The sequence below is a fragment of the Leptopilina heterotoma genome, unplaced genomic scaffold (assembly GCF_015476425.1).
Source record: "Leptopilina heterotoma isolate Lh14 unplaced genomic scaffold, ASM1547642v1 Lhet_82, whole genome shotgun sequence".
NCBI classification, from domain to species: Eukaryota; Metazoa; Arthropoda; class Insecta; order Hymenoptera; family Figitidae; genus Leptopilina; species Leptopilina heterotoma.
The window spans coordinates 828,102-847,410 of NW_025111187.1; the positions used below are offsets into that span (position 1 = coordinate 828,102).

General features: G+C 27.4%; 1 long non-coding RNA gene across 1 annotated transcript in view; it reads right to left on the reverse strand.

The window, feature by feature from the left end:
• Positions 1-883: 883 nt before the first annotated feature.
• Positions 884-19,309, reverse strand: part of LOC122511442 — a 35,276-nt gene continuing 16,850 nt past the window's right edge. Inside the window, exons 2-3 of the long non-coding RNA XR_006302520.1 lie at positions 17,010-17,162; positions 884-1,116 (exon numbers count right to left, since the gene is read on the reverse strand). This is a non-coding gene — a long non-coding RNA (uncharacterized LOC122511442). The remainder of the gene's footprint in view (positions 1,117-17,009; positions 17,163-19,309) is intronic.

Sequence of the window (19,309 nt, forward strand, 5' to 3'; positions counted from 1 at the left end):
ATTCAATAAAAATTCAGAAATAAAATTTTTTTGTAAAAAGTCTACACTTTTAAAAATTTGTGTTTCTAGTTTCTACGAACTGAATAATTTTTAAAAAAGAATTTTTCACAAAATTTAAAATTATATCTAAAAGTACAAATTTTTTTTTAAAGTTTACACTTAAAAAAATTGTTTTTCTTTCAAAATTATTTTGAAATTATGTTTAAAAATTTAGTGAAAATATTCGATTAGCAAGTAAATTTTGATTATAACGCTTTTTATAGTCGACGATTAATGAAAATTATTGTCAATTGTATAAACTAAAAATTTAGTGAAAATAATATTTTTTTTCCACAAATTACAAAATATTTTTTAGAAAATTTTGATTTTAATGCTTTTTATAGTCGATGATTAATAAAAATTATTGTTAATTATATAAACTAAAAATTTATTGAAAACATTAGATTAGTGAGTAAATTTTGTTTTATAGTCGTTGATTAGTAAAAATTATCGCTGATTATAAAAATTTTAAATTTAATGAAAATTTTGATTATAACGCTTTTAATAGTCGATGATTAGTAAAAATTATTGTTAATTATAAAAATTAAAAATTTATTGAAAATATTATATTATAATGAGTAAATTTTGATTAACGCTTTTTATAGTCGATGATCAGTAAAAATTATCGTCGATTATAAAAATTAAAAATTAAACAGTAAAAATGTTGAAAATATTAAATTAGTGAGTAATTTTTGTTTAACGCTTTTTATAATCTGATTAGTAAAAATCTAAAAATGATTATTTATTAGAAAAATTAAAGATTTAGTAAAAATTATTTTTTTTCACAAAATTCAAAATATTTTACAGAAAATTTTTATTATAACGCTTTCTGTTGTCTCGATAATTAGTAAAAATTATTGTTAATTATATAAATTAAAAAAGCGAAAATAATTTTTTTTTTCACTTTCAAAATATTTTATAATATGAAAGTTTATAAATGAAATATTTTTAGATGATTTCTCCCCGGGGCAAATGTCCTTCAAATGTTGCATGTCACACATCCTGTTTATGTCGAACTGAACGTCCATGAACAGTTGAATAATGACGGTGTGTGTGGGTGTCCTTGCGCCGAATATTCTGTAATTAAAAAAATCACCCGTTATCCTTCGTGCAAATAAATTTTCAAAAAAAAAAATTCTATTTTTCTATTTTTAAAGGGAAGAAAATCCTTTTGGAAAAAATTCACCTTTTCTTTGGGGGCGAAACTTCATTTTTGAACGAACATCATTTAGTTTAACATAATTTAAAAAAAATCATTTAGCTAAAAGTGATAATATTTATTGTGAAAATTAATTAAAAATCTCTTCAGGAAGTAATAAAAAAGCTGACAATTTAATGAATAAATTGAGTACTTAATTTCTTTTTTGCTTCGTTCGACAAAAATTAATTACCATCATCTCTCATATATGCGAGAGTGAAAAGAGTACGAAAAGAATCAGAAAAAAAGAAGAAAAATATTTATAAAATGTATTTTTTCGAGAATAAAAAAATTATTATACATTTCAGATTATAATGAATCAGTTGCTCAAAAGTTATCGACTTGTTGGTTATAAACTTTTCAGTTATAATAAAGTGATAGTAATAAAGTTTATAATGAACAATTTGTTCGAGACGAAAGAGTCTTTTAATGAAAGAGAAGGATGCTGTAAATTATAACCAACATTTTTTCTTAAAATTAAGTAATGAAATATTCGAGTAGCCGCGCTAAACAGAAATCAAAAAACTTTTAAATATTTTTGAATTTCAAATATCAAAATTTTCCCTCATTTTTATCAATTTTACTACTAAATATATATATATATATATTAGTGGGAGAAAAAAAATGAATCTTTAAGAAAACAGCAGGAAACTGTTGGAAACAGTTTCGTGACATTTTCTATAGTTTTTCTTTGAGATCGAATTTCTTGTTTTAACTTCCATCTTGTGAGGGAAAATTTTTCCCGATAAGATTATATTTAAATGAGTGAACGTGAGATAAACTAAAATTAGTTTTTCACTAAATGCGAGCGTCGCAATTAAAATTAGAAAGACTCCTAATTGATGCGCGTGCTTGTCGTTCATCCATTACTGAAGCTATTTTATGACCCTTGAAAACTCGTAAAAGAGTCTCAAAGTTTCTACCAGAATACATACTATATCGTTTTGGAAGTGTCGGTCGTCTACCTACCATACTGACTGTAAAAGGCATCTTTTTCGATAACAACGCTCCATTTATAACTGACTCCTAACGATGGAGTCACTCATCGTGGGCAGAAACATTTTTTTTTCTATTTATCGCAGGGGGAAAATTGAAATCATTCACAAATCGTTTGGTGCATTTTTTTCTAATCAAGTGTTGATAAATTCCTTTCGAATTTTTTCACTATTTTTTACTTATTGACGATTTTTTTACATATTCACGATTTTCTTTACTATTTTTACTAATTGACGATTTTCTTTACTATTTTTACTAATTGACAATTTTCTTTAATATTTTTTACTTATTATCGATTTTCTTTATTATTTTTTACTTATTAACGGTTTTCTTTACTATTTTTTACTTATTGACGATTTTCTTTACTATTTTTTACATATTGACAATTTTCTTTACTATTTTTTGACTATTCTTTACTTATTATTGATTTTCTTTACTATTTTTCACTTATTGATGATTTTTTTTACTATTTTTTACTTATTAACGCTTTTCTTTACTATTTTTTTTACTATTCTTTACTTATTATCGATTTTCTTTACTATTTTTTAGTAAAGTAATTTTTAGTAATTTTTAATCGTCAATAATGACGATTTTCTTTACTACTTTTCACTTATTGATGATTTTTTTACATATTGACGATTTTCTTTACTATTTTTTTACTATTCTTTACTTATTATCGATTTTCTTTACTATTTTTTACTTATTGACGATTTTCTTTACTATTTTTTTACTATTCTTTACTTATTGTTGATTTTCTTTACTATTTTTTACTTATTGACGATTTTCTTTAGTATTTTTTACATATCGACGATTGTCTTTACTATTATTTAGTTATTGACGATTTTTTTACATATTGACGATTTTCTTTACTATTTCTTACTTATTGACGATTTTCTTTACTATTTTTTTACTATTTTTTACTTATTATCGATTTTCTTTACTATTTTTTCTTATTGACGATTTTTTTACTTTTTTTTACTTATTATCTGGTTTCTTTATGACGATTTTTTTTCCTATTCTTTGTTTATTTTATTACTATTACTTACATATATTTTTTAATTATATGGAGCACGGTAAATTTTTTCCAATTTTTATTTTTTAATCTCACTTTTATTTATTTTTCAATTTTTAAAGTTTAAACGCTATATTACGAGCACTTGGGCAAAAATGGCCTATTTTTCTCCCGAGGTTTAAAAAAGCTTGTTTCAAAATTAATAAACTGTAGTTTGAATGTTTAAAAAAAACTTTTTTCCTAGTATGTTGAAAGCGGTCATTTTTATTTTGGTTTAAATAACGTATTTTTTCTTCCTTAGAGTAAAAATTGCAGATTTTATTCCCGAGGAATATTAACTCAATTTTTCATCCTAGATTTTAAGAGATTTTTATTTCTATAATTAAGACTATTTTTTTCAAGTTTAATAAAACGCCTCTTTTAATAAAGAAAAAAAATTGAGTTAATATTCCTATGGGAAAAAATAATTCTTTTTGTTAATTCATAAAAATTTGTTAATTTTTTAAATGGATTATTTTTCCCATGCAGATACTGACGCAATTTTTCTCTCTAGAGTCAAAAAGGCCTATTTTCTACCTTCTTTCTTTGAAAATCACTTCGTTCCTTAAAATTAATTAATAACACACTTTCCCTCTCAATTCTATAAATTTTTTTAGTTAAAAATATTCACTAAATTTTTCTGCCTGGATTTATGAAACTTATTTTTCTCTCTAGAGTTAAAAAAATTCTATATTTTCATTCTTGGAATTATTAATGGCGGTATTTTTCCCTCGATATTAAAATGGCACATTTTATTCCCTAGGAATATAAACTCAATTTTTCGGCACAGATTTTAAGGAATAAGAGATTTTTTTAGCTTTTAATTTTTTAGAGTTAAAAACGTCTTTTTTACTTGGGTTTAATAACGTATTTTTCCTCCCTAGAGTGAAAATGGCTAATTTATTCCCTGGGATATTAACTTAATTTTTGAGCCTAGTTTTGAAGAGATTTTTATCTCTAGAGTTAAGAATACTTTTTTCCATTGAAGTAATTATTATTTCTAACATTAAAAAAAACACTTCTTTTGTTCCCTAAAGTAAAAAAAACCTCTTTTGTTTCATAGAAGAAAAAAATACTTCCTCAATTCCCTAGAATGAAAACCACTTCTTTTGCCCCTTGGGATAAAAAATGCATTTTCTCTCCCTAGTTTCAAAAAAGTATTTTATGTTTTAGGAAAAAAGAAGTATTTTCTATTCTAGGGAAGAAAATAAGTATTTTTTGTTTTAGATAAAAAAGAAGAATTTTTTGAATTTTAGAAATAAAATAAATAAAATAAAATTTTAGTTTTAAATCTAGGGAGAAGTGTTAGTAAACGTAGAAAAAATGCTGTTTTTCCTAAAACAAAAAAATACTTCTTGTTTCCCTAGAATAAAAACACTTCTTTTATTCCCCTTTGATAAAAAGAGAAATTTCTCCCTGAGGAGTAAAAAAAAAATTCTTTTCGAGAAATTTTTAATCAAAAATTATAAAAAATTTCTTTTTCGTGTGATACACTAAAAGGGGTTCAAAGTTCTTATGCGTCTGATATGGAAAGATGGCGTCAAGTATAGTCTGGCATGTATGTATATACACGTAACTATGACATATAACTGCATCACGTTCCAGACAGGACGTCGACGGTATAAAGCAAGAGCAGAGTTTCGTATCGATCGAACCGGATGCTGGGAGCCTAGGGGCAAGTTGGGGAGGAGGATGCCAGGGGCAGACAGAGCCGGGTCGAACCAACCCCCAGAGCAGCTAGCAACGATCCTGGGGTTTCAGAGATTCAAACTTTACGCCGATTCTGCTCTCTCTCTCTCTCTCTCACTCTCTCTCTTGCATACCGGAAGAATGGTCCAGAAAAGGCGTGCCACACTCTTATATACACATGCCATTCTTCTCCACGTGTATTAACCATATTTTTTCTTCACCCCACCCCCGCCCCCTTTTTTCTTCTCTCTCCACCAAAAACTTTGACCATTTCATCCTTTTCTTAGAATCGTTATCACCTTCTGTTTTTTATCTACAATATTCAGAAAAAAATTTCTGGACACCAGATTCTTGATTGGCTAGAGATAAAATCTGCATTCATGAACATTTCGATGGAGAGAGAGAGAGAGAGAGAGAACGAAGAAATTATAAAGTTATTTTGCCTTTGAACTGGATCGATGGTAATTTCTTCTTCTTCTTCTCCTTCTTCTTTTCCTCTCAGAATGCGAAGGAACTCTAATCATTAGTTAATAATTGTGCGAATATTTGTTTTTTGCTGAATGCGGTAAAGTAGTTTGAAAGTCGTTTCAAGAGTTTATTTAAGATATTTATATAGGGATTAAATTCCTTTTTTTCAATCAAGAAGAAGAAGAAGAAGTTGGTTTGGCATTTCGTTAAGTTAACAAGGCGAGTTCATTAAAATTAACATCGAAATTTAGTCGATAACTTCAATGTCTTACTTTTCAAAATGTTTCTTTTCTTTTCCTTTTTTTCCTTCTGTCTTTAAGCAAATTCTTGGAGTAAATTAATTTACAAGCGTACTGTTTTATAATTGTCTCTCGTTTGAATTTTTTTTCTTTATAAACTGCTGCTTATTGCAAACTGAAAAAGAATTTAGTCGAAAAATTCAACTATACCATTATGTATAGGAATTGAGTGGAAAGTTATTAAATTAATTACTTTTAGTTATACGAACAAAGTTTGCTTTTAACTTAAAAATATCGAATTGCAACGAATTGATATAAAAAATGTGGATTAAATAAAAAATTGATTCACATTTTTGGCATCAATTTGATACTTTAAAGAAGACTGTGACAATATAACTTCTTAAATTCTGTTGTCACATTTTTTAAATTAACATTATTTATTGGAAAAATTCTTTAGAGTAGAAAAAAAACTAATCAACCATTTTTTATTCTGTTTCAGGTGAGTTCAGTCTCCATTGTTCGATAAAGAAAATCGTGAGTTAAAAATCATTTCATTTGGACTTTTCTTACTTTTTTAATTAACCAACGTTAATTAAGAAATAATTTGATTAAAAAACAAAAATTGGAGCACAATTGGTAGATGTACAATATAATTTTTTTTATTTCATACATTTTTGCTACGACACATTATCTAATTATAAAGGGATAAAAATAAGATTTTTGTAATCCTTCCAACGAACCCTTATGCTCTTGCTAAAATCTTGGTCAAGGGCTACCAAGTTTTTTCTTTCAGGTGCCCCGACCCTGAATGCTCCGCTCTTCCCCAGTAGAATAAAACCCATTAATCTCAATTTGAACAAAAGGAAAATATTTTTACACTAAAGTCACCATGGAATCTTAATATCAAATATATAGTGTTTCGAAACGAAATCCACAAATCCAAGACCATAAAAAGTGGAATTTGCCTCTCCCCTAATAGAATATATTCATAAGATTGAAATATCACGTCTGCAAATATCTATCTCCTATGTATAAGATTGCAGAAAACTTGACTCTGCATTTTACCAAGCGACTTAAGCGTCTTGGGGGTAAATATTTAGCCAGCAAGTCTTAGCTACTTTTTTCTAAAAGGACGACGTTGTACCTATATCACAAGCAAGGCGCCGTTCCTCGTCGGGTACAGGGCGCTAAAAAATCCGGGGAGTTATGTCGTAAAGAACCGACGCGTCTCCGAAGCGGAAAGAGTATGAAATTGCTTATGCCTTATAAAAAGAAGGAGAACGAGAGACAGAGAGAGAGAGAGAGAGGGTCACGCACATGATGAAGGTGAGACGGTATATATTGACGCCAAAGAAAATAAGATGCAAGAGGAGGAAAGCAAAAAGAAAAAAAAAAGGAGAAAAATAATATAATAAATAAAGAACATGTCTAGTCGTGAATAAACGAATGCGCCTCACACCATGAAAACCATTTTTTTCCATTTTCTGTGAAGGTAAAAGGAACGTGGGTGTAAGTTTGTGCCGTAGAGGTGTGGTCTTGTCAACTTGCATTGCTCTAAAGTCTTAGGATAGCAGAGCAACGAGCATATAAGACATTGTATATACGACTTGTAGCTAACCCTCCTGCTATATCTGTAGACCGATCCAATCCTCCGGATGATAGAGCGGGATATTTTTTTCAGAAATAGGTCCCGAAGGCGTTTATACACCGATAACCAATTGATTCTTACTGTTTTTTGTTTTCCTCTCATTGTTTTTATTGTCCTTTTTCTTTGGTTCCTAAAAATGTTTCTAATCTTGTTTCTAAAAGTACTGTTAATTTTGTTCTTAAAAATGTGTCTTATTATGTTCCTTATTATGTTCCTCATTAGACGATGATGACGAAGCTAAAATTGTTACTATAGAGTAAGAATTAAAAATGCAACTACCATCTAATATTTGTCAAAAAATAGTTTGGATGATGATGAAGAAGCTAAAGTTGTTACTAAACAACAAGAACTAAAAATGTACTTATCATTACAATCTAATCTTTATCAAAAAATTGTTTGGATGCTAATAAAGAAGCTAAAGTTGTTACTAAACAACAAGAACTAAAAATGTACTTATCATTACAATCTAATCTTTATCAAAAAATTGTTTGGATGCTAATAAAGAAGCTGAAGTTGTTACTAAACAACAAGAACTAAAAGTGTACTTATCATTACCATCTAATCTTTATGGAAAAATTACTTGGATGCTGATGATGATGCTGAAGTTTCTACTATGCAGTAAACATTAAAAATACATCTACCATTATCATCTAATCATTGTTAAAAATCGTTTTATTGATTCTTTCATTTATTTCTGATAATTACTGAAAGGTTGATGATGATGATGAAGCTAAAGTTGTTACTAAATAACAAGAACTAAAAATGTACTTATCATTACAATCTAATCTTTATCAAAAAATTGTTTGGATGATGACGATGAAAAAGCTAAAGTTGTTACTAAACAACAAGCACTAAAAGTGTACTTATCATTACCATCTAATCTTTATGGAAAAATTATTTGGATGCTGATGATGATGCTGAAGTTTCTAATATGGAATAAAACTTGAAAATACAACTACCATTATCATCTAATCATTGTCAAAATTTTTTTTATTACTTCTATCATTTATTTCTGATAATTACTGAAATGCAGCTATAACTTTTACTTTACAATAAGAACTAAAAATGCAACTACCATTATCATCTGATTAATAAAGAAAAAAATAATAATAATCGTACAAAATGCACAACAGATTCTGATGATAAATGAGGAACATTTTTAACAACAAAATTAGGAACAGTTTTAGGAACAACATTAGAAACTTTCTAGGAACAAGAAAAACAGGATTAAAACAATAAGGAACATAAGAAGAAACATGATAAGAAACATAATAAGGAACATCCTTTCAGTAATTATCAAAAAGAAATGAGAGAAACAATAAAACAATTTTTTGACAATGATTATATGATAATGCTATTTGCATTTTTAATTCTTATTATTTATCATTAGAACGATTTTTGATAAAAATTAGATTGTAACGATAAGAACATTTTTAATTATTGCTGTTTAGTAACAAATTTAGTTTCAATCATCATCATCCTTTCAGTAATTATCAGAAATAAATAAAAGAATCAATAAAACGATTTTTAACAATGATTAGATTGTATTTTTAGTTTTTATTCCATATTAGAAACTTTAGCATCATCATCAGCATCCAAACGATTTTTACATAAATATTTAATTGGTAATGATAAGTACACTTTTAGTTCTTGTTGTTTAGTAACAATATTAGCTTCTTCATCATCATCATCATCCTTTCAGTAATTATCAAAAATAAATGAAAGAAGCAATAAAACAATTTTTAACAATGATTAGATGATAATAGTAGATGTCTTCTTTAAATCTTATTACATAATAAAAACTTCAGCATCATCATCAGCATCCAAAAAATTTTTTGATAAAGATTAGATTGTTTAATTTCTTCATCATCATTCTTCAAGAAGCAAACAATTTTTTGATACAAATTAGATGGTAATCATGGTAGTTGCATTTTTAATTCCTAATCTACAGTAACAACTTTAGCTTCATAGTCATCACCTTTTTATTAATTACCATAAAGAAATGAAAGGAACAATTTTTTGACAGTGATTAGATCATAATGCTAGTTGCAGTTTTAATTCTTATTACATATTAGAAACATCATCATCATCATAAGCATTCAAACAATTTTTTGTTAAAGGTTAGATTGTAATGATACGTTCATTTTTAGTTCTTGTTCTTTAGTAACAACTTTACCTTCATCATCATACTTCAATAATTATTTGGCTGAAGTAATAAAAAAATTTTTTTTAAATAATTAGATGATGATGCTAAATGTCTTTTTTAAATCATATTACATAATAGAAATTTCAGCAACGTTATCAGCATCCAAACAATTTTTTGATAAAGATTAGATGGTAATAAGTACATTTTTAGTTCTTGTTTAGTAACAACTTTAGCTTCATCATCATCATCATCATCATCATCATCCTTTCAGTAATTATCAGAAAAAAAGCAAACGATTTTTTGATGAAGATTGGATGGTAATGATAGTTACATTTCTAATTCTTTTTGTACAGTAAAAGGTTTATTATCATCATCATCATCATCATCATCATCATCATCATCATCATCATCATCTTTTCTGTAAACATAAGAAAACAACGATTGACTTTATTCTGATTATCTTCATTAGATTCCTTATTTCAGATAACATCCTATTTTCCTTCCTGGGAAACATTTCCATCCAACTACTGTTGAACAGAAATATAGTCTTCCTTTGTTCGATTCCTCCTCTTGCTCTAATAACAAAAAAACAAACCTTGACTTATCTCAAAAACTATTTTGAAACAACAAAGAATAAAAAGAAAAAAAAGTTTATCTATACGTCAGAATTAGAATTGTCTTGGATCTAAATGGACCAACATAAGAACAGAATTTGGTTACTGAGAAAATCCGGAAAAGAGAAAATGTCCGAAAAGAACAGATCGGATCTTAAAAATGAAAAAAAGATATGGTTTTCTTTATTGGAAGTGGACTCAAAATAGATAATTTTTCCTCTATTCTAAAAAGAGAAGAATCGATTAGACTAAAATTACCTTGCTCAGCATACATCCGGTATATTTTTTTTTTTGGGGTAAATTCTCGGTTATTTTGTCTCCTATATCTCTATCCCATAAGATCCGAGTTTCTCCGATAGTAGCGAAACGTGTGTGGAGGACAAACTCTCCTCTTTCCCTTCCCTCCTTTTATATATACCCTAACCATATAACCCTTTCCAGAATCCAATTTATACACGTTGGGATTATTCCGCGTAGGCTCGAACTGACGCAGCAAAAAGTATTTTCGTTATCGTGGGTATAATTTGATTGCAAATTACATGGAAGACATCCTTTCGTGTACAGTAGCATTTTTCTACCTTTTAACAACAAAAACAAAAAAAAAATTCCCTTGTCGTCGTCTAAGTTACGACCTATTTTCTAATGAGGTTTTCGCTAAATCGATTCACGTCTCTTTCGATTATGTTTGGAAGAGTACAAGGACACGAGACTTGTGGTAATAAAATACTATCTTTTATTATACCATTTAGTCACTACTTTCCATAATTGAAAATATGTCATAATTTATCGCATTCTTTTGACTTTTTTCAAAACAATGATAAATCCGAGGATGAATTAAAATAAATCTTTGATAATTTCCGAAAATTGGAGTTGTATTTTGAGTATTATTTCTTTATTGCGAATTAATGTATTATTAAATGTATCGCAGAATGTAATTTGACACCTATTGAAAGCAATTCAACAATTAGGAATAGTCAAAAGACCGCAAAAGAGGCTTTTTGTGAACCATAGTTTATCCAATAAATTACGGAATATTGTCGAATGTAATGAGATTTTCTGAAGAGCGAACTGAAGAGAAAAGAGGGATTTTCATCCAAGTTTTGGAGGTGTGTTGTGTGTACATATATATTGTTCGTGTTTGCGCACTGTTGGTACACACCCTCAAATGTTACCCTTCGAGAATCCAATTTATACGCTGGGATTATTCTGGGGACGTAGAAGCTGGAGGCTGATTCGCCAAAGTCGTAGGGATTGTCTGGCCTGGAGCTTGAATTGCCGAATTGTAGAGAATTGGATGAGTATATAGTGTAGGATTCAGAGAAAAACGGGCATGCCATTTCCGGACTTTTGGAACGAGTAACTGTCGATCAAATTTGTCATTCTTTTTTTCTTTGGTTTCAATGTATTTTTCATTCTTCTTCATCGCTTCTAAATCTTTTAAATGAAAAATGTTTCTGTATTTTTAACTTTTTTTCTCAACAAAAATGTTCTCAACATTTTTGTTGAGAAAAAAAGGACAAGAGGTTAAAAATTGTATACATTATTACTTGGTGGTATGAAATAATTTTCATCTAATCAGATGATGTTGATCGTAAAAATAAATCTCTTTAACAAGCATTAAAGGCAATGTCAAGAGGGTCATGTGAGCTCATTAATTTTTTTTGAAAAATGTCTGATTAAAACGCATGACAGGTATAGATAAATTTAGTTATTTGTGTTGAAGAGTGAGATACATTTTCCCACCTTTATTATTGTAGGTTGTAATTTACCGTCTCTTTCTTGCTCCGTAGAATGTTCAACAAGGCGTGTAAAAGTGCGCATTAATTACAATTTTTTCTTTCTGCTCGACGAAAGAATAAATTCTTCTGCTCGTGCATTGGCTTCCATTCGATTTACGTTAAACGAGGGCGAGCAGACGCTCCCTTCATACAATGGTGTGTCACGCGAATATGGCGCCTTGTGAATACAAAGCTCACAAGAGAGAGGTATTCCAAACCTAGTACTGAATACCAGAAGTGATGAACAAAACAACGGAACCCGCTAAAAGGTTTGTAATATAAAGACCAAAAGTGAAGAAACTAAAAAGCGAAAAGAGGATTTTTATTAGGTATTCAGTTTTCTTCCGTTATTCGGATATGCTTACGATTTATCTTCATTACAAACCTTTCTGGATTTGCTTTAGCAAACTACTATTTTTATTTATATTCGATTGTTTCCTAATATAAACAAAAATAGTAATCGTTTCAATCTTTTATTTGTACGTTTTAAGCTATTTTTTCAATTATTTGTAGATTTTGTATTTGCAACAACAGAAACAGACGAAAATAGGGTGAGGGTTTTTTTTTGAAGAATTTAGTAGCAGCGTAAATTTTCTGTCATTATATGTATGTATACACAGAAGCAGCAAAGAGTAAAGTCAGTGTATTATATTAAGGAGTATAGTGCCATGGTGAATATAGTAGATGAGTATAGTGGTCGTAATGGGGTCGTGTAACTTGACAGTGGCGCTTGGAAGGAGGCCATTTCCTAGACCTAGACAACTTACGACAAGAGAATATCGCGTGAATTTATCGTTGCGTCTCTCGTTCACCCCCAACATAAATCCTAATTCCACTTTCCTCGGGCCTAATTTACACGCAAGTTATTCTCCGTTGCAAAAATGAAAAAGGAGAAAGACACAACATTTTGCATACCACAGCTTTCAAGTGTCTAATAGAAGCCTTTATCTTAATTGCTTTATCCTCAGTTCGAAAGTGTGTCTCTCTCCTATAAAACTGTTCACGAGAGAATATTCGCTACTCTTCCAAAAAGAAAAAAAAATAATTAATAAAATTCATTGATCGAACTTCGAATTTAGAAATCGTTTCGTTTACAAAATAGAAATCGGCAGAAGTCGGTCTAAAAATAGGTGCACTATTTAAATGATGTTGATTTGAATTCCCTTATACATACAAAAATGTTGAAATTAATACCGCTTGTGAGAGAAAAAATTACTTTTTCAAATAGATATAGCGAAAATGTTTAATAACTTAATTACATTATTTTATAAATCTTCTTTAGACTTATTTTTATCATTGTTAAATAAACTATTTTTTTAAGCTTATAGCATATTTTTTATATGACATGCAAATGCACTCATCTACTAAAACTTACTATTTACTACTTTTTTTTACGTTATGCTACTATTTAGGCACTTTTTTTAGATTTTAGCCATTAAAAGCTACTATTTCTGTTTTTTTTTTTAGAATTTCCACTACTTTAAAATCGCTAATAATAGAAATAAAAAAACTATTCTCAAAAATTGTAATCAAATTCTTTAAAACGATTCAACTATTTTCAAAAAATATTCGAAATTCATTTTCAATATCTAGTATTTTATTTATTTATTTATTTAACGTGAATTTTCTTCGTATTTTCTTAATATTTCGCAAAAGAATTCAATTATTTAAAATAAAAATTGATAAGATTCATACAAAATTCAATTATTTTCATAAATAATAAAATTTCCACATGAATTCAATTAAATTAGAATAGCATTTTAAAAAAAACATCAATTATTTAACAAAATTTTTATACGATTCTTCACAATAATTCAATTACTTTCACTAATAATAACATTTTTCATGGAAATTCAAATTTTTAAAAAAAAATTTTGATAAAATTCTAATCAAGAATTCAATTATTTTTATAAATAATAAAACTCATCGAGGAATTTCAATTATTTTTAATATTATTTTAAATTAATTAATCGAAAAATTCAATTATTTTCACAAATAAAGTTTTCCACAAGAATTGAATTATTTAAAATAAAATTTTCATAATATTTATTATATGTTTCGAAAAATTTAATTATTTAAAACAATGTTTACAAAATTCTTATGAACAATTCAATTATTTTCAAAAATAACAAAATTTTTCACAGACATTCAATTTTTTTTAAACAGATTAATAAAATTTTTCGCAATAATTCAATTATTTTCATAAATTATAAAATTCTTCTCAGGAATTCAATTATTTTTGGAAATTTTAATAAAATTCTTTATAATTATTCAATTATTCTCATAAATAAAAAAAAAATTCATCGCAGGATTTCAATTATTTTTAATACAATTTTACATGAATTGCTCAAAAAATGTAATTATTCTTAAAATTTTAATTTCAATTCTTAAAAAAATCAATTATTTAAAAAACTGTTTTTTTTTTAATTTTTCGGAAGAATTCAATTGTTTACAAAAATATTAGTTTTTCACAGGAATTTAATTATTCTTTTAGATTTTAATAAAATTCTTCGCAAGAATTCAATTATTTATTAATTAAGTCGATAAATAACAAAATTATTCTCGAACATTCAATTATTTTGAGTCATTTTAATAAAATTCTTTGCAAAATTAAATTATTTTCATAGACAACCATATTCATCACAAGAATTCAATTATTTTCAAAAGTAATAAATTTCTTCTTGAAAATTCAATTATTTTAAAAAATTCTAATAAAATCGTTCGCAAGAATTCAATTATTTTCATAAATAATAAAATTCTTCTCAGGAATTCAATTATTTTTGTAAATTTTAATAAAATTCTTTTGCAATTATTCAATTATTTACAAAAATATTAAAATTTTTCACAGGAATTCAATTATTTTAAAATATTTTAATAAAATTGTTCGAAAGAAATCAATGATTTTAAAATTTTAAATACAATTTGATTTAAATTTTTTTGAAATAATTCAATTGAGGCCTTGGATCCAATAACTCGCCCGACGCTTGGAGGAACGCGCAACTGCCAGTCAGTGAGCAGTGAGCGCCTCTGGGCCACTCACTGCTACCCGACTGGTATTAGCGCGTGCCTTCGAGCGTCGGGCGAGTTATTGGATCCAAGGCCTCAATTATTCTTTTAGATTTTAATAAAATTCTTTTCAAGAATTCAATTATTTACATAAATACTTCTTCGAAATGAATTCAATTATTAAAGATAAATAACGAAATTATTCCCAAAAATTCAATTATTTTGAGGCATTTTAATAAAATTTTTTGCAAAATTCAATTATTTTCAAAAGTAGTAAATTTTTTCTTGGAAATTCAATTATTTAAAAATATTTTTATAAATATTTTTCTTCGTAAGAATTCAATTCTTTTCATGAATAATAAAAATTTCTCAGGAATTCAATTATTTAAATTAGAAGTTGCATAAAATTAGTCGAAAGAAATCAATTATTTAAAAATTTTTATAAAATTCTTTACAGGAATTCAATTATTTTTATAAACATTTAAATTCTTTCATGAATAATAGAATTCTTTGTAGGAATTCAATTTATTAGCAGATTAAGAAAGAAGTAAATATTTTTGATGAAAAGTAGTAAAAAGTCAGAAAAATAAAAATATGGAATGGAATTTTTGTCAGTTTTGTGAAGTGTCTAAAACGAGTTTTTTTTGGTCGTCAAGTTTAATTTTTCGATTGCTAATTTTTTACTACTTTTTAAAATTTGAAAGCTACTTTTTGCTACTTTTTTAAAATTAATTATCGAGTGCGAAGTCTATAATTTAACAAAATTTTATTTAAAATAATGGCAACACTTATTTCAAACTAATTAATATTTTTTTAATAAAATAGTATCAACCTTACATCTCAACATTTTACATATTTCATTAGACAACATTATGCTTCTAGTTCTAATTTACAAATTATTATATTTTCATATTTTTTTAATTCAATACAGAAGTTATTGCTTCAAAAAAATTGAATTCAAATAGCATTTGCGCTATTGGGCCAATAGATTTTTTTTCTCTTTGTGGCGCAGATAATTCGAAATTTGAGGGATAATTTCGAGTGACCTAACTTTTTGCAATTTATCAGTGACATTTTTAATTTACTAAAATGACTGCAGAATAATATCGAAGACGGAGCGGTTTTTATTAATAAACCTTTCCAAATGTAATTCATAGAATGACACAAGTTACGTGTTATTGTGCTCGATTGTAAATAGAACAATAAATTGTGGGAAAGAGTCAGTCGGTTAACTGACATTCAAGGCTAGAAGATTTGATATATTAATGATGATTTAGCCGACGGATGATTTATCTCCCTCTCAACGAAGTCTCTGTCTAAAAATTCTCTACGCACACACACAACAAGTTTCAAAAACTTTTTCCCCTTGGCCTCCATTTTTTTTTTTTTTATATAAACAGCAAAACTTATTAAACTTAAATAAAGCTTTTATGCTTTTAAAAGGTAAGTTTACATTTTATACATTTTATACATTTTTATACATTTCATACATTTTATTAGGGACCCCGGTGGAATAGTGGATGAAAGTATGAATTTAGAGCTCGGAGAGTATTTTTTTCGGCCAATAAGGAAAGGGAGTATAATATGTGGCTACTCGTCTTGGGTTTAAACTCTAAACATGGATTTCGCTCTGTAGCTTGTCCGGAATTGCAATTTTTACGATTTCAGGATGTAATACATTAAACGCGGTACTTTGGTGCCCGCATCCAGCTGCCGTGCATAAATTCCAAGATTTTCGACCCACACGAAAAATTTACCCCCAAAAACAAGAAGATTTTTTCTCTTTTCACAATTAAAGCTCAATTCCCTTTAATTTGAAATTATTATCAAAAAATTATTTTTAGAGTAATTTTTCCAAAAGATTTAAATTTATTTGTCCAACACATTTTTCCTGCAGATATCAAATTGAGACAAAAAACGAATCAAAAAAGTTGCTTAGCAACATTTCGTTTTTTGTCTCAATTTGCGATATTCTTAGAAAAAACTGAATTTTTAAATTGAACATGAACGTTAAAAATTCAAAAGAGGGAAAATGATCGAATTTCGAAAAAAATGAGAATTAGTTTAAGTAAGAGAGAGGGAAAAAAAAGAGAGAGAGAGAGACTTCTGGTTTTGAAAATAGTCTTGTGCACTTTACCTTCATTATGGCCGAGGAGCGTCGGCAAGAATACGAATGGCGTTTCGTAATGGGGTGTCATCTAAATTTCAAAGGGCCTTCCACTTGATCTTCCAAGTTTAATATTCCCACAACGTCTCTTTGGGTGACTCCTTTTAGTGGTTAGGGCTCCTCCTTACGAAACAAAACGTAAAATCATGTAATTGGCCCCCGACAGTAAAACTATATAACGAACTGTTTATCACGAGATGAAAATCTCAGATGACAAAATTCCTCGTTACTTTATATATACGTATGTATAGAAGAAAACATAAATTCAAGCCCTCGACATTTTTAAAAGGTTTACATTTCAGAAAATTGGATGACTATACATTTATTTTCACACTACAATAATTCCAAGTGAGAAAGTGTTAATTTTCATTGTGACGATAATGTCGTACAATTTGGCAAATCACTGAAATGAAAGTTTTAAGAGAAAAAAATACAATTCATTGCGTTGGTACTTTTGTATTTAATTTCCCCTTCTTCTTAACTTCACTTTTGTTTATATTTTTCATATTTTTTATTTTTTTTTTATATTTCGTACTGTGAAGCCTAATATTTGTTTTGGTACATATTTTACGGTTTCTTTAAATTTTCGTTATCAATTATTTTGCTAGATTATTTGTTTCCATTCGTTAACAATTATTCTTTATTCACATCTCCCGAAGCAAAAACTTTTATTTTCTCTAATTTGTTTTATCTAAAACAAATCCACAAAAAAATAAAATCCAAAAAAAATATCGTTTAACTTCACTCTAAGATATTTAATTATTTATCCTTCATTTACATCTCCCAAAGCAAAAACTTTAATTTTCTCTAATTTGTCCTATCCATCTAATTTGTTTTTATCTAAAAATTAATCCAGAAAATGCAAAAAAATATCGTTAAACTTAACTCTTAAGATAATTCAAAGAAATAATTCCGTCACATCATCTTCTGTTCTCTCCCAATTGCCTGTTTATGTACAATATACAGCAGCTAAGTGAAGAGAAGATACAAGGGGATTTTATAACTCACTATATATATATAGTTGTTATATGTCTCATCGTATCGTCAGTTTGAAACGATTGCATCGTTGTCAAGTGTCTCTAAATGTTCCTCATGTCAAAGCAACGTCAGCATTGCTGACATCTTCAAAAATAAAGGAAAAAAAAAGTAAAAACTCTCTTCATATTGCTACATATAGTTACTGACGTCAAAATGGCATAATCACGAGCTTCCAAATGGTTCACAAAATCTTCAACTTCTCACTTCTGCCACGTGTGTGTCTCTCTTTATATCCACCAATCGAGCAATGTTGTCAATCTCTTTGTCACATATTATACATAATATACCCACTAAGAAATTCTTTACGGGCCTTTTGCAATTTACGCAAAGACTTGACCCTCTTATTTTATAGTTTATTGACTTTCAAACGAGCCTCTAAAATCAAATTTTTTTAAACCCCTTTTAAATATTAAAATTTTAAACACTAATGTATCCTAATTTTAATTTTTAATACCACAGTAAAACGTGAAGTGTTAAAATAACACCAGAATAGATTAAAATAATCTGCAACAGTTTAATTCCTCTAGGATTAAATTAACACCAGAAAGGATTAAAATAATCTATTTTGGTGTTATTTTTAACTATGAATGAAATTTTACTTTAAATAAAACACCAAAGTCAACGATTTGTAAAAATTCAACGAATTCAGCTTCTCCAGGGAGAATAGTTAGTTACTAACTTAGTTACTAATTTACTAACTAACTTAGTAACATAGCCACTAAATTCAATTGTGTTCAAAATTAAAAAAATTCTCGTCAAAATTTCAACTCTCTTTATAAATAATAACATTCTTCTCTGATATTCAATTATTTTACAAAATTTTAATAAAATTCTTGTCTAAATTTCAATTATTTTCAAAAGTTTTATAAAATTCAATGATTTTCAATATTTACTATTTCAATAAAATTTTCCAAAAGAATTCCATTATTAAAAAAAATTTGAATAAAATTCTACGCACACATTCAATTATTTTCATAAATAATAAAATTTTTTACAGGAATTCAATTATTTACAAACTTTTATAAATTTATTTGCAATAATTCAATTATTTTCATAAATAATAACATTTTTACAGGGATTCAATTATTTTTATATATAATAAAATTCTTTTAGAAATTCGATTATTTTCATAAATAATAAAACTCATTGCAGAATTTCAATTATTTTTAATGCAATTTTAATCGAATTCCTCGAAAAATGTAATTATTCTTAAAAATTTAATTAAAATTCGT